At 42.4% G+C, this 14,177-nt stretch overlaps 1 pseudogene across 1 annotated transcript in view; it reads left to right on the forward strand.

Moving 5' to 3' along the window:
- Window positions 1–10,260: 10,260 nt before the first annotated feature.
- Window positions 10,261–14,177, forward strand: part of LOC148138514 (Ig heavy chain C region-like) — a 44,021-nt pseudogene continuing 40,104 nt past the window's right edge. Inside the window, exon 1 of the transcript XR_015753995.1 lies at window positions 10,261–10,705. The product of XR_015753995.1 is annotated as an Ig heavy chain C region-like (transcript). The remainder of the gene's footprint in view (window positions 10,706–14,177) is intronic.

Genomic DNA, 14,177 nt, shown 5'->3' on the forward strand with positions numbered 1-14,177 from the left:
CAGATTACGGCGGGAACTTAATCAGATGGGCCAATGGACCGAGGAGTGACGGACAGAGTTTAATTTAGATAAATGTGAGATGCTGCATATTGGAAAGGCATATCAAGGCAGGACTTATACACTTACAGATAAAGTCCTGTGGAGTGTTGCTGAAGAAAGTGACCTCAGAGTACAGGTTTATAGTTCTTTGAATGTGGATTTGCAGGTAGATAGGACAGTGAAGAAAGTATTTGATATGTTATTGGTCAGTGCATTGTGTATATGCGTTAGGAGACATAATTGCGACTGTACAAGACATTGGTTCGACCACTTTTGGAATATTGTATGCAAATCTGATCTCCCTGCTCTGCAGGAAGGATGTTGTCAAATTTGAAAGGGTTCAAGAAGGGTTTACACTGAAGTTGCCATGGTTGGAGGGTTTGAGGTACAGGGAGAGGCTGAATAGGCTGAGCCTATTTTCCCTGGAGAATCAGAGGATGAGGGTTGACGTTAGAGGTTAGTAAAATCATGGGTGCAACGGATAAAGTGAATAGTCAAGGTCTTTTCCCTAGGGTAGTTCAGTCAAAAACTAGATGGCAAAGGTTTAAGGTTGGATGGGAAAGACAAAAATGGGCTCTCATGGGCAACATCTTCATGTCGAGGATGGTCCGTGTGTAATGAGCTGCCAGAGGAAGGTATTGAGGCTGACACAATTACAACATTTAACAGGCATCTGGATGGACAGATGAATGGGAAGGGTTTAAATGGAAACTGACTATATGCCGGCAAATAGAAGGAGAATAATTTTGGCTATCTGGCTAGCATGGACACGTTGGACCAATGGGTCTGTTTCTATGCTATGCAGCTCTATGACGCTATTTCTTTTAAGAAACTTCCTCCTCTTATCGTAAAACAATCCCCCAGTCGAGGAAAAAGACACCTACCATTTAACATTATCGAAACCTCTCATGATATTATAAACCTCCACAAGGTTACGTCTCAACCTCTTATGCTACAGTAGGAAATGTTCGAGGCTGTTGAGCCTGTCCTTATAATTCAAACACTCCATTCCCAGCAACATCCTGACAAATCTCTTTGAACTCTTTCAAACTTGATAATATTTTCTATATAACAGGGCTACCAGAACTGCACACAGTCCTCCAGGACATGCCTCACGAATGTCCTGTGCAACCTGAACATACCGTCCCAACTCCTGTATTCAAAGGACTGTCAACTGCTATTCGTAATCTATATAAATGATTTGCATGTGAACATAGGAGATATAGCTAGTAGGTTTGCAGATGAGACCAAAATTGGAGTTGTAGTGAACACTTACAAACGTTACCACAGAGTAAAATGGAATCTAGATCAGATGGGCCAATGGACTGAGAAGTGGCAGATGGAGATAAATTTAGATAACTGCGAGGTGCTACATTTAGGAAAAGCAACTCAGAGCAGGACTTATACACTTAATGATAAAATCCTGGAGAGTGTTGCTGAACAAAGAGACCTTGGAGTACAGGTTCCTATTTCCTTGAAAATAGAGTTGCAGGTAGATTGGATAGTGAAGTAAGTGTTTAATATGCTTTCCTTTATTGTTCAAACCACTGAATACAAGTGTTGGAAGGTCATGTTGCAGCTGTACAGGACATTGGTTCGGCCACTTTTGGAATATTGTGTACAATTCTGGTCTCATTCCTATCGGAAAGATGTTGCGAAACTTGGAAGGGTTCAGAAAAGATTAACAAGGGTATTGCCAGGGCTGGAGGATTTGAGCTGTAGGGAGAGCCGGAATAGGCTGGGACTGTTTTCTCTGAATCATAGAGACTGAAAGGTGAATTATGGAGGTTTATAAAATCATGAGATGCATGCATCGGGTAAATAGACAATGTCTTTTCCCTGGGGTGAGCGAGTCCACAATTAGAGGGCAAAGGTTTAGGATGAGAGGGAAAAGATTTAAAAGGGACCTCAGGGGCAATTTTTATGCATAGAGGGTGGTATGTGTATGGAATGAGTTGCCAGAGGCTGGTCAAATTAAAGTATTTAAAAGACATCTGGATGAGTATATAAATAGGAAAGGTTCTGAGGGATATGGGCAAGTGTTGGCAAAATTGACAAGATTAGGTTAGGGTATCTCGTCGACATGGACAATTTGGACCAGAGGGTCTATTTCCCTGCATTATATCTCTATGATTCTATGTCTCTATAATGAAGGTCAGCAAGTGAAACACCTTCATAACCACCCTGTCTACATATGAAGCAAACTTCAACGAATTATGCCTGAAACTCTAGGTTGCTCTGTTCTACAACACTACCAATGGTTCAACATTTAATTGTATATGTGTTTTTTAGTTTGTTTTACCAAAGTACAATACCTTGCATTTATCAACATTAAACTCCATCTGCAATTCTTTTGCCCAGTAAATGATAATACTGGGGAAGAAAGGCTGGAAAATAATCAGTTGCCTTGTATCATTTAATTGTTTTCGGAAGAGGGCAGTCACACGTTAGAGGTGAGAAACAGTGATCGCTGTTTCAGGCCAGAAATTTACGCTCTGTCTTTGTCTCTGATGTTCAGTGTTGATATCCATTCGAGTTCCTTCACAGTGCAAAGTGTGTCTGCAGAATTTCATTCCCTTATATTGAGGACTACAGATAATAGCCATTTAAACCGGAAATAATAGCCAAGTGTTTAAAGATGTTCATAGTTTATCTCGAAGGCAGAGCACATAAACTCGACATCCTACAGTTGAGGTAAGTACCTTGCATTTTTTAACAACGTTACTATTTTAAGTGGGTAATTCAGTAAAGTTACCCAGATTTCAATGGATCCATACCGATCTGAAAGCTGGCATTTAAAGTTAACAATTCGGGCATGGTTTAGATCATGTGTAGTCGGTAGTATCCCTGCCTCTGAGCCAGACGTCTGGATTCTATTCGAATTCCTGAACTTATCTGGTAGTGTCCCTAGCTCGAGACCAGATTGTCTGGATTCAGGTGCAGCATGACAGGAAAGGCTGATGAACACACAGGAGAATAATGTTGCAACTTTTGGGGCGATTGTGGATTGGTGGTAGTGTCCCTACCTCTGGCCCCAAAGGTTTGGTTTCTAATCCAAGTCGAGGTGTTTTATAACACATCTGAACGCGTTGACTGAAATGATTTTAAAATTGTGTTTTGATCGAGATGGAAGAGGTGTCAGTATCGAATTTCAGAATTTAAGTCCCGGATGACTGAAAGTACAGACCCTGGGTGGGAGGCTCATTTTCACCTTCTAGAGGTTTATAAATTCATGAAGTGTATGGATAGGGAGTGAGTAGTCAAGATCTTTTCCCCATGCTTGGAAGTCCAAAATTAGAAAGCATAGATTTAATGTGAGAGGGGAAAGATTTTAAAGTGACGTCGGGGAAACTTTTTCACTCAGAAAGTGGAGCGTGTACATAATGAACTGCCAGAAGAAGTGGTGGAGGTAGGTATAATTACAACAGTTAAAAGGCACCCAGATGGATATATTGATAGGATGGATTTAGAATGATATGTTAGAATTGCTGGCAAATAGATTAGATCCCCTACTGTGTAGCACAAGTCCACACCAACTCTCTGAAGAGTTACCCACCCAGAACCATCTCACCAAATTTACCCCGACTAATGCACCTGACATTATGTGCAACTTAACATGGCCAATTCACATAACCTGCACAATTTTGGACTGTGGGAGGAAACCCACGCAGACACAGCGAGAATGTGCAAACTCCACACAGTCAGTCAGCTGTGCCAGCAATCAAACGCAGGTCCCTGGTATGGGAGGCAGTAGTGCTAACCACTGAGCCACTGCACCACCCCAAGTAGGGCACGATTAATTTCAGAAATCAGGTTGGCATGGACTAGTTGGTCAAAAGTGTTTGCTTCGGTGCTGTACAACTCTTTAGATTCTTCAAGTAATTTGATCTAGGTCCCTGTGTAATCTTCATTGTCCACTATATAGCCAAACTTGGTTTTATCCACAATCTTTCTAACCACACGTTCTATAATTCTCATCTGAATCATTTGTCTAAATGTCAAAACAAAAATGGATTGAGCAGAAGTCCCTGTGGAACACCACTGTGCACAGTGTCACAAACCTTTTCTCTAAAAGCTTCCTTTTCTCAAAGATACTGTGTCCTTGATTTTTTTTTTCAGAGGCGTCGTAAATAGTTCCCGGCTCCAAGGTGAATGGTTTGGTACAGAGATTAAACGGTTTTCTGATTAAAGGTATAATGAAAGGGGAGTGGTCAGCTCTCGAGGTGAGCAGTTCAGTCCAGAACCAGTTTGGAGTTTAGCTGTGTGGACAGGCCCTCTCTCTCTCTCTGTCTGTCTCTCCTTCTGCCCTTCTAACTTTAACGTGCAATCATTTGTTCCATTTGTACTGTTTATAAGGGGGCTTTGCTTATTGGGATAGTTGTGTACTTCAAGAACAGCTAATTAAGTTTAGTTTGAATAGATTGAGTTTTGTAGGGGTTCTTTATTCTGTTCTTTGTGTTTCATTGTGTAGTTTTGTGAATATATTTTGTCTATTTTAAAATCTGATAATTTTCACTGTGCACTTACTGAAACAAATTACAAAGTTATAGTCTGCGCTGCCTGCTCAAGAATATTTTGAGTAGTCCATAACAACAGGCTTCCAGTATGAAAAACAACCGTCCTCGATAATGCTGTCTCCTGCTATTAGGTAAACACACACACATACACAGACACGTACACGACACACACACACATACACACGCACCCAGACACACACAGAGAGACACACACACGCACAGGCGCACATACACAAATACACACACACAAAGACACACAGACACATGCACACGCATAGAAACACACACAAAGACAACACATGCACACAGACACACACGGACGCACAAAGGGACATACACACACACACAAACACACACACACACAGATAAACACGTGCATGCGCGTGCGCACACACACACATCTTAGTGTCTTTAGGATATAAGTCGATAAGTTATGATTAAAGATGGGCTCAAGGCTTGTTGTGAGAGGATAGTAGAACTGGCTTGAAAAACATGTCAGCCATGATCAATAGTTCAGTAGGCTGGATGGGCCAAATGACCTTTTTACTGCTCTAATTTTGTACGCACTATGGTACGTGCATTCGTCTGTGTTAGTGTGCGTATTTGCAGGTGCATGTGTGTCTGTGTGTCCGTGTGTTTGTGTTTCTGTGTTTTTGTGAGGTTGAGTGTGTCTGCGTGTGCACGTCTGTGTGTGTGTTTGAGTGTGCCTGTGTGTGTGTGTGTGTATGTCTGTGTGTGTGTTTGTGTTTGTCTAAGTGTGCCTGTGTATGTATCTGTGTGTGTCTGCATATGTTTGTGCTCCTCATTACTTTTAGTAATGGAAATATCAATGTACACTTTTGTAATTTCTACACTGTTTGTCGTTCATTTTTACATCATGAGGAACTTTGTTTTAGTCATGGATTTGTTATTTTAACAGAGAAGGAAATCTATATGACTTCTTCCTAGGACGGCCCTGACGCAATGTGAGACCTATATTATAAGCCATATCGTCAAACTGGTCACACCGATAATTTGCCGTGACCAATAGAGGGGTGGCAGTAGAAAAGAAAACAGTTACTCAACAACCCAAGGAAATCTGGACCGGTGAGCCTGACATCAGTGGTGGTTGAGTTGTCGGACGGGTTTCTGAGGGATAGCCAATTGCATGCATGTTCAAAGGCAAGGCTTGATTGTGGATAGTCACCATGGCTTTTTGCATGAGAAATCGTGTCACACTAATTTGACTGAGTATGTTAAAGAGGTGACAAAGCAGATTGATGAAGGCAGTGTTGTCGATGCTTTCCATATAGACAGGAGCAAGTTCTTTGACAAGAGTCTGCATATTAGGCAAGTTAGTAAGGTTAGGTCACATGGGAACCAACTCACCCAAGCCAATTGAATACAAACTTAGATTGAAGGGGGGCGACAGAGGTTGGTAGAGGATTGATTTTCAGACTGGAGGCATGTGAACAGTCGTGTGCCACACGGATCAGTGCTGAGCCCACTGCTTTTCGTCATTTATATAAATGATGTGGATGTGACCATAGGTGGTAAGGGTAGCAAGTTTGTAGATTACACCAAAATTGTTGGTGTTGTGGGTAATAAAGAAATCTATCTCAGTGTGCAATGAGATCCCGATCAGATGAGCCAATTGACTGATGAGTGGCAGATGGAATTTAATTCAGATAATTGTGAAGTGCTGCATTTTGGGAAGCAAATCGGGGTACTTAATGGAATTTTCTTGCAGGATGTTGCTGAGTAACAAGAGAGAGAGATGTAGGTGCAACGCTCTTTCAAAGTGAATAGGATAGTGAACAAGGTGTTTGGCATGTTTTCCTTCATTGGTCAGAGCATTGAGTTTCGGAGTTGGGAATGTCATGTTACAACTGTACAGGATGTCAGTGAGGCCACATTTTGGAATACTGTGTACAGCTCTGGTACCGTGCTGTACGAAGGTTGCTGTGAAACTTGAAAGGGTTCAGAAAAGATTTATATGGATGTTGCCAGGTTTGGAGAGTTTGAGCTATAAGCAGAGGCTGAATAGGCTAAAGCAGTTTTCCCTGTAGAATCACGGGCTTAGGGCTGACCTTATAGAGGTTTATAAAATCATAAGGGGCATGGATGTTTAAATAGACAAGGGCTGTTTCCCAGAATAGGGGATTCAAAAATAGAAGGTATAGGTTTAAGGTGCGAGGGAAAATATTTTAGATGGAACTTAGAGGCAATGTTTTCATACAGAGGGAGGTGTGCATATGGGATTATATGCCAGAGGAAGTGGTAGAGTCTGGCATCTTCATGGGTGTCTGAATAAGGAGGTTTAGAGGAATATGAGCCAAATGCTGGCAAATCAGACTCGATCAGATTGGGATGTCTGGTCGGCATGTACAAATCTGCATGCGATATGACTCTATAAAAGGGATGAGGAGACATTCCAAACAGACATTTCAAGTGGGAATTCTCTTCCCCACAAGTTTGAGATGCTTCTTTGTTTACATTGATTCAAAGCTGAGTTAGTTAAATATTTGACAGAGAAGTGAGTCATGGATAATGGGATACAGACAGGAAAGTGCGGCTGTGACCATAACCTGAACAGCCACAATCTTAGTGCCTGGTGGAGAAGGCTCAAAGTGTCTAATGGCCCACTCCTGCTCCTCAGTCCCATGTTTCTACGTTCCATTCAGTCCCTCAAACCTGCTAGATAGGAGCAGTTGGAGGCTACTGCTGTAAACTGGTGCACAGAAATAGAGGAGACCATTCAGCCCCTCAAAACTGTCAAACTCAGTTTGGGCTTGTTTGGAAATTGTAATTGGAAAGCCCAGGCTAGGTATGAAAGAGGCCCCTCATCTCTCTTTACAGAGCTTCCCCTGTCTGCAACTTGTGCTTCATTTGTTGGTCATTTTGTAGACCCAAATGCACTGTGAATACAGCCCCTACACCTCAACCAGAGATGTCCAGACAATCTGGCAACATTCAATAACATCGCTTCCAGGAAAATAACACCCTCTACTTTCCAATAATAGTATGTGAGGATCCCACAAACAGGGGTATGTCAGTCATCCATACGCTCCGCCCCCGCCCCCGCAAGCATGTCTTCACCCACCACAAGATCATAAGGTCTAATATCCTCTTTCATGTCCAATTCTTCACAGCTCTCAACTCTGACTGGTCAAAAAGCACTCCATGCCCCCCCCCCCCCCCCCCCACTGTGACCTATTGATATGAGCAAAAGACGTGAATACAAGGGCTCAGGGAAGAGTGACTGGCCCTGACATCAAGGCATATTTTAACTAAGGACGGTCTCAAAGAGCCTGAGCAGGATTGCACTTAATGCAAATGAGTTGTAAACTTCCCTGGTTATAGTGATTGAAAGCATAACGCACAATGACTGGGGTTTGTGTACAAAACTCCATTCAGTCCTGGACATGTCTGCAAAACATCCTCAACGTAGCTTCCTCAGCACAAACATCTTCAGCTGCTTCATAAATGTCTTGCCCACACCATAAGATTAGAAGTGGGGGTATTCACTGAAAATCTTACAATATTCAGGAAAAACGTCCCCCTTCAGCTCTTGAACTAGTCTGTGTCCATGTGCATCAAGACCTGGACAACATTCAGGCTTGTGCTGTTGTAAGTATTGGTAACATTCATGTAACAGTGCTGCTGGACACTGCACATTTCCACAGTTAAAAGGAGGAGATTATTCAGCTCCTCACGGTAGCTTCACAGGAATATGAGGAAGGCATTCAGCTCAATGAAATTATTGGAGAAGTGTAGAGATAGCTCAGTTAGTGCCTCCTACCAATTACACAGGAAGAGAAGGAGTCACGTGTTATGGACGACAGCAGAGCTCCTCAAAAATATTTGAAGGCGTTGGCCTAGAATCTATTAATAATTAAGTGTTCTGATACATGTACTTGGCAAAAAGGAAAGATCAGACACAGATTCTCAGGTACAGTTCTCTAATCTAGGAGGAAAAACAAATCAAGTGAAAACTTAGAGTGAGTTGCAGCCAGGAGACTTCCCCTGAAGCTTCCAACTCTGTGGAGACCCCAATAGCTTCTGATGTTATTGAGAAAGCCAAACACTTCCTGTAATGTGTCTGCCAGAACTGCACACAGTATTCTATCTATGGCCTAACCAATGGCATGTTTAACTTATATTATATTTCCTCGATGAATGAACACTATGCCTACAGTCCCGTGTGATTTCTGAACTGGCTATTACACTGTCCAATCACATTCAGGTATGTGTGGAGAAACACCTTCTGACGTCACTAGCGTTCTGCTATTCATTGAATTCTCCCCTGTCTGGCTCCTTCTTCCAAAGTGCATCACCTCATATTTACCAGGGTTCCATTCCATCTGCCAGTGATATGACCATCTGACCATTCCACCTGTATCTTCCTGTAACATAAGGCCTTCCTCCTCACTGCCAACCACCTGGCCAATCTTTGTGTCAAACACAAAATTACTTATTACGCTTAGCCCCCACCCCCCACCACCCCCTCCACATTCATATTTACATCATTTATGAATACCACAAATAATACAACTGCACTGCTCGCTGTCGTACACCACCAGACACTGGTATATCTCTACCACCTTTCCAGTAACTTGGGACCACATAGCTGTTCTCCAGTCCTCTAACACCTCCCTTATGTGGTCAAATTCGACTTAAGCATTTAGGACAGGATATTTCCACTCTTGTCTCCAACAGCATCCTGCGATACAACTCATCTGGACTTTACATCATCCAAAACCAACAATCCCAACTTGCATCTTATATGAATCTGTTCGAGAGATTCCCAGTCCATCTTCTTGAATTCTGTACATGCATCTTCCTTCTCCCAACTAAAACAGATGTGAAGCTCTCATGTTACAGTCTATCAATGTTCCCCAGTTTCACATACTGATTACCCCCTTTGTTTCGAAATCGGTCCTAATTTTTATCTGGTTATTCTGTTCAGCTTGATGTTTTTTGTAGAAAATCTTGGGTTCCCCCTAACTTTGCCTGCTGCACTTCTCCATGCCCCTGTATTAGTCAGTCTGCTGTGGGTGATTTTTTTTAAGTTTCCCTGAGATCACCTCTCATTCTTTGAAACAGTACAAAACACAGGTGTAATCTCATCCACACTGCATGCAGTCTGTGCCAACGATTTTACTTCGATTTTCCAATTTCCCTTAACTGAAGGCCAAATTCACTTTTACCTTTCAATTTCCAAAAGTCGCCCCTGAACCACGTTGGTTCAATTTTATTTACTATTCACTTTCTGAACTCTTAAACATCCACCTGAATATCTAACTACATCACATCCAATAGTTCTCCATTGTCTCCCCCTCCAAGAAACATCTTCAAACCATTTCAAAAAAAGTTTGTTAACAGTGATTATACGGGTGAGATCCACGATGGCGGTGATCAAGTTGGTCTGCTGTGCTGAGCTCTGCACTAGTACCCAGACAAAGTGATGTATTCACCCTCTCTTTCTTCCCTCTTGAGGTAAAATCGGTCGTTTTTGATCCCCAGTGTTGCTCTATGCCATTTTAAGTGAGAAAGGAAAATGACTAAGGGAAAAGAACAATGAGGATCACAACCAGCAGGGCACTGCAGCGATGGATACGCCCGCGGCTGTGAAGACGGACTCTGCGAACGCCCCAGTGGACTTATATGTGGAGTAGAGCCTGGTCTCAGAGTTCAGAGCCTGCAAGAGAAGATTGATTCAGCGATGGAGGAGACCCGAACCAGGCTGGAACTGATTTCAACCAAGCTGCAGAAGCAGGAGCAGGAGCAGGATTCTAGGGCCGCCCATCATCGAGGTGGAACAGCGGACCGCAGCTTCGGAAACCATGGCAGAATCCTCGGCGGGTCGTGTCCAAGTCCTGGAATGTTAGGTAAGGGCCTTAGTAGAGTAGATCGACGACCTCAAAAATCGGAGCCATCAGAAGAACATCAGTCTGGTCGGGCTTCCGGAACAGGAAGAAGAAGGCCAGCTCGTCAGCTTCTTGGAGAAATGGCTCATACAATTTTTGAAGCTGGAAGTCAGGGCCGAATGGGTGTGGGTCGAGTGGGCCCACTGGGATCTGAGCAGTGCCCCCACTCGGTCCTCGTGCAACTCCAGCACGATAGAGAAAAAAAGTGCTGTAAGCTTCTCGAGCTTCTGGGAAGGATCCGTAGGTTCTGATCTATAAAGGATTAGGAATTATGTTTTTCGAAGATCTTTCTCTGGCTGTGATCCGCAAGAGGCATTCCTTTGGTAAGATAAAAAGGAGGCTGAGGGATGTGAATATTCTGGTAGGATATCCGGCAATATTCTGTTTCAGCCATGGAGGGTCTGTGTTTAATTTTTACTCACCAGAAACCTCAAAGGACTTCCTGTATATCTAAAAATAGACTGGCTGGTTGAAATAATATGGACAATTATGTTCTCTGGCGTTTGCCTGGTTTACCACGCTTTTTTTTAGTATGTGGAAGACTTTTCTTTCTTTTCTCTTTCTTCTCCTTTCTTCCTAAACTCCCATTATCCTTTTTTTTCTATCATTTGCTTTTCGTTTCTCTCACTTAGCTCGGAATGCGAAAGGGGGTTTGGGGATGGTGGGGTTGGTTACATTTTGTTTCACCAGGACTGCCTCGGATCAAAGTATGGATGGGACGGATTGAATGCCCACTTTTAATTTTCTTATTGTAAGACGCGTGCAACTTTTTAAAACTTTGTTTTGCCTGGGTTTGGGGAGCGGCTTCAGCTAGGAGGAGCCATGGGGGATTAGTGGGTAATATGAACACCCTCTGCAGGAAGGCGGAAAGTCTCCACTTATTTATGTTAGATGTTGGTTCGTTGTAGAAACAGTTGTTAGAAGTTTTGACTTGGTTGTTATTGTAGTTATATGTTCAAGTTTGGATGAACGGTTTACTGCTTTCACTTGACGCACTAAAAGTGGGGTTCTTCTCCCAGTGGGTCATGGGCTGCTTCAGATTGCTATGGCTCACCGCTCGTTTAAATGGTGCACGTTGAACGTTAAGGAGAGTCACTCACCAATTAAGAGAAAAAGATACTTTCAAGCCTCAGAAAGGAAGGGGTCGATGTAGCCTTGCTGCAAGAAACACATCTAACTGATAAGGAGCACTTCAAGTTACAGCAGGTAAGATTCGGCCCGCTGCTTATTTCATCCTTTATTTGGAAAAGTAGAGGAGTAGCTTCACTCTTTCATACAAACCTTCCACTTCAGTTGTTTGACCAAATTAAGGGCGAATGTGAGTGGTTTCAGATCCTTAAGTCTTTAATACATGGAGAGGAATATGGGACCTTGTATAATATTGCCCCCAGCACACCGCCTCAAATTTCTAATGGATGCGCTCTCCAGGTTCATTCCCTTGGGGAATATCGTACAATTAAAGGGGAGACTGGGGCAGTGGCTAACATAGCTTTCAGGCTGGCAAATGCCTTCTGACATTCTACTGTCCACTAAAATATCCGCACTTCTTCAATTAGTCAGTCAGTGGAGCAATCACACAACGACAATTTGGTACAAACCTTTGTTAAACCTGTTCCCTGCCAGGAGTCATAGTCCTGCTGTCTTTATCAAAGTTATGGTCCGGGCCATCTGTTCCATGCCTGACAACTTGGCCGAGGGACATGACTCAAACTTTGGCGAATTCACACTTAGCCAGGTTTCTCACCAGCCTGCCTCCCAAAGTCAATTTAATAGTTTCAACAAATGCTGCAAATGTTCTACCTGTGTGTGACTGAAAGATCACAAGGTTGTTGATGTACACCTTGCAATTGGATAACCCAGAAATGACTTTATTGGTTATCCTTTGAAATGTGGCTGGCATATTTTCCATACCAACTGGCATGACTTTAAATTGGTAAAGTCCGTTCAGTGTTACAAAAGCCGAAATAGTCTTCACTCCTTCGGATAAAGGTACCTGCCTGTAACCTCTGAGCAAGTCCAAATTACAAATCTAAGTTGCTTGTCCTACCTTTTCAATACAGTCTTCCCAATTTGGACTCGGATATGAATCAGACTCTGCAACCGCATTAACTTTGCAACAGTCTGCACACAACCATGGGTACCATCTGGCTTTGGCACCATTACTATGGCTGAGCTCCAGTTGCTGCAACTCACTTTGATGCTGTTGTTTTTGGAACATCCGTTCAGTCTGTCTTTGAACATATGCTAACTTTCTTTGGTGTAAGTCTGTAAGGATATTGCTTAATTGGAGTCAACTCCCCTACTCAATTTATCATTCCCTAAAATTTGACACACAGTTTAAGTATGTGGTCGCTGAACTCTGACTCACTAATTGCTCCTTATTTAATTTCAGTGATCCTTTCAGCTCATGCCCCAACACTCATTCAAATGGACTGAATCTGGTAGGTTCATTTGGTGCATCCCGACTTGTAAGATGTACAAATGGAATACCTTTATCCAGTCGTTTGGATTCTCTTGACGATAAGCTCTCAAAATGGTCTTCTCTATGCTCACTAATGGTGTTTGAAGTTTGACCCCACCTTTCTTACACTCCCTTGCCATCCTTGCTGTTAAGCAGTGGGTAGCCATAACTGCCATGCATAAATCTGATGTAAAATTTGACCATTGTATTGTATTTCTGTGCGTGTTCTTTATCGAGTTAAACATTGGTATAATTCTTCCACAAACCTTCTAGCAGTGGTATTGTACACATAGAATGGCTTCTGGATATCGAATGGACTCATCAATTATAGTTAACAAATCCTAATTCCCACGTTTTGTTTTTGTAGGGGTCAATCAAGTAAGACCCTTATAGAAGATTCCTCAAATGCAGGGATGGGTTTAAAAGGTGCTGGTTTTATTACTGCCTAAGGTTTTCCAGTTAAATGACAAGTATGACATTTCTGGCAATTTTCAACTCCATCTTTATGCAGCCCAGGCCAGTAAAAATGTTTTTGTATTTTGGTGGGAGTTCTTCTCACTCCCACAATGACCCACAGGTGACTCATGTGCTACCTGCCAAACCTCCTTTCTATAAGCCCCTGGTAATGAATTTCTCCCACTTTCCCATCTGCCTGAATGTCTCATCAAGACATTCTTTTCAAGTTAGTAACATTTGGGAATGCACTCAGATGCTTCTTCTGTGTTTGCTCCTAAATGCTATTCCTTCAGTTTTTCATCTTTCTGTTGTAACTGAGTTAATTTCTCTGAACTAAAAATATCCATTAGTTCTCAATCTGTTCTTGTTTTGTCTGAGCCGTTCAATCAAATGTGGTCTCTGATAATTTTGTTTTAATTTGCTTATCTGTCCTCTTTATTTTCTTCGCCTGTGTTATTGGGGGGGCTTTGACACCCTGTTAATAATCTGTTAATGTTGTCCAATCCCTTCACGATTCATATAACAATGATTATCATTGTATTTATTTCTAACATGAGATAATCCATCCACAAGTATGTTGAATTATTGCCCTCTATTAGAATGATGATGAAGTTATTGATTTTCACTGCGCAATTCCAACAGCAGACCTTGTCACAACAATAGTCTTCACTCCTGACCGAGAAGTCGGTGTTTTGGGCAGGAATCTCCATGAAAGCCTTATGCCCTAAACGCTGACTCTTCTCCTTCAATATACTGCCTGACCCGCTGTGCTTTTCCAGCACCACACTTTTTGAC

Source organism: Chiloscyllium plagiosum, unplaced genomic scaffold (assembly GCF_037043375.1).
Source record: "Chiloscyllium plagiosum isolate Xiang-an unplaced genomic scaffold, Cpla_swu_hap1 HiC_scaffold_40, whole genome shotgun sequence".
NCBI lineage: Eukaryota > Metazoa > Chordata > Chondrichthyes > Orectolobiformes > Hemiscylliidae > Chiloscyllium > Chiloscyllium plagiosum.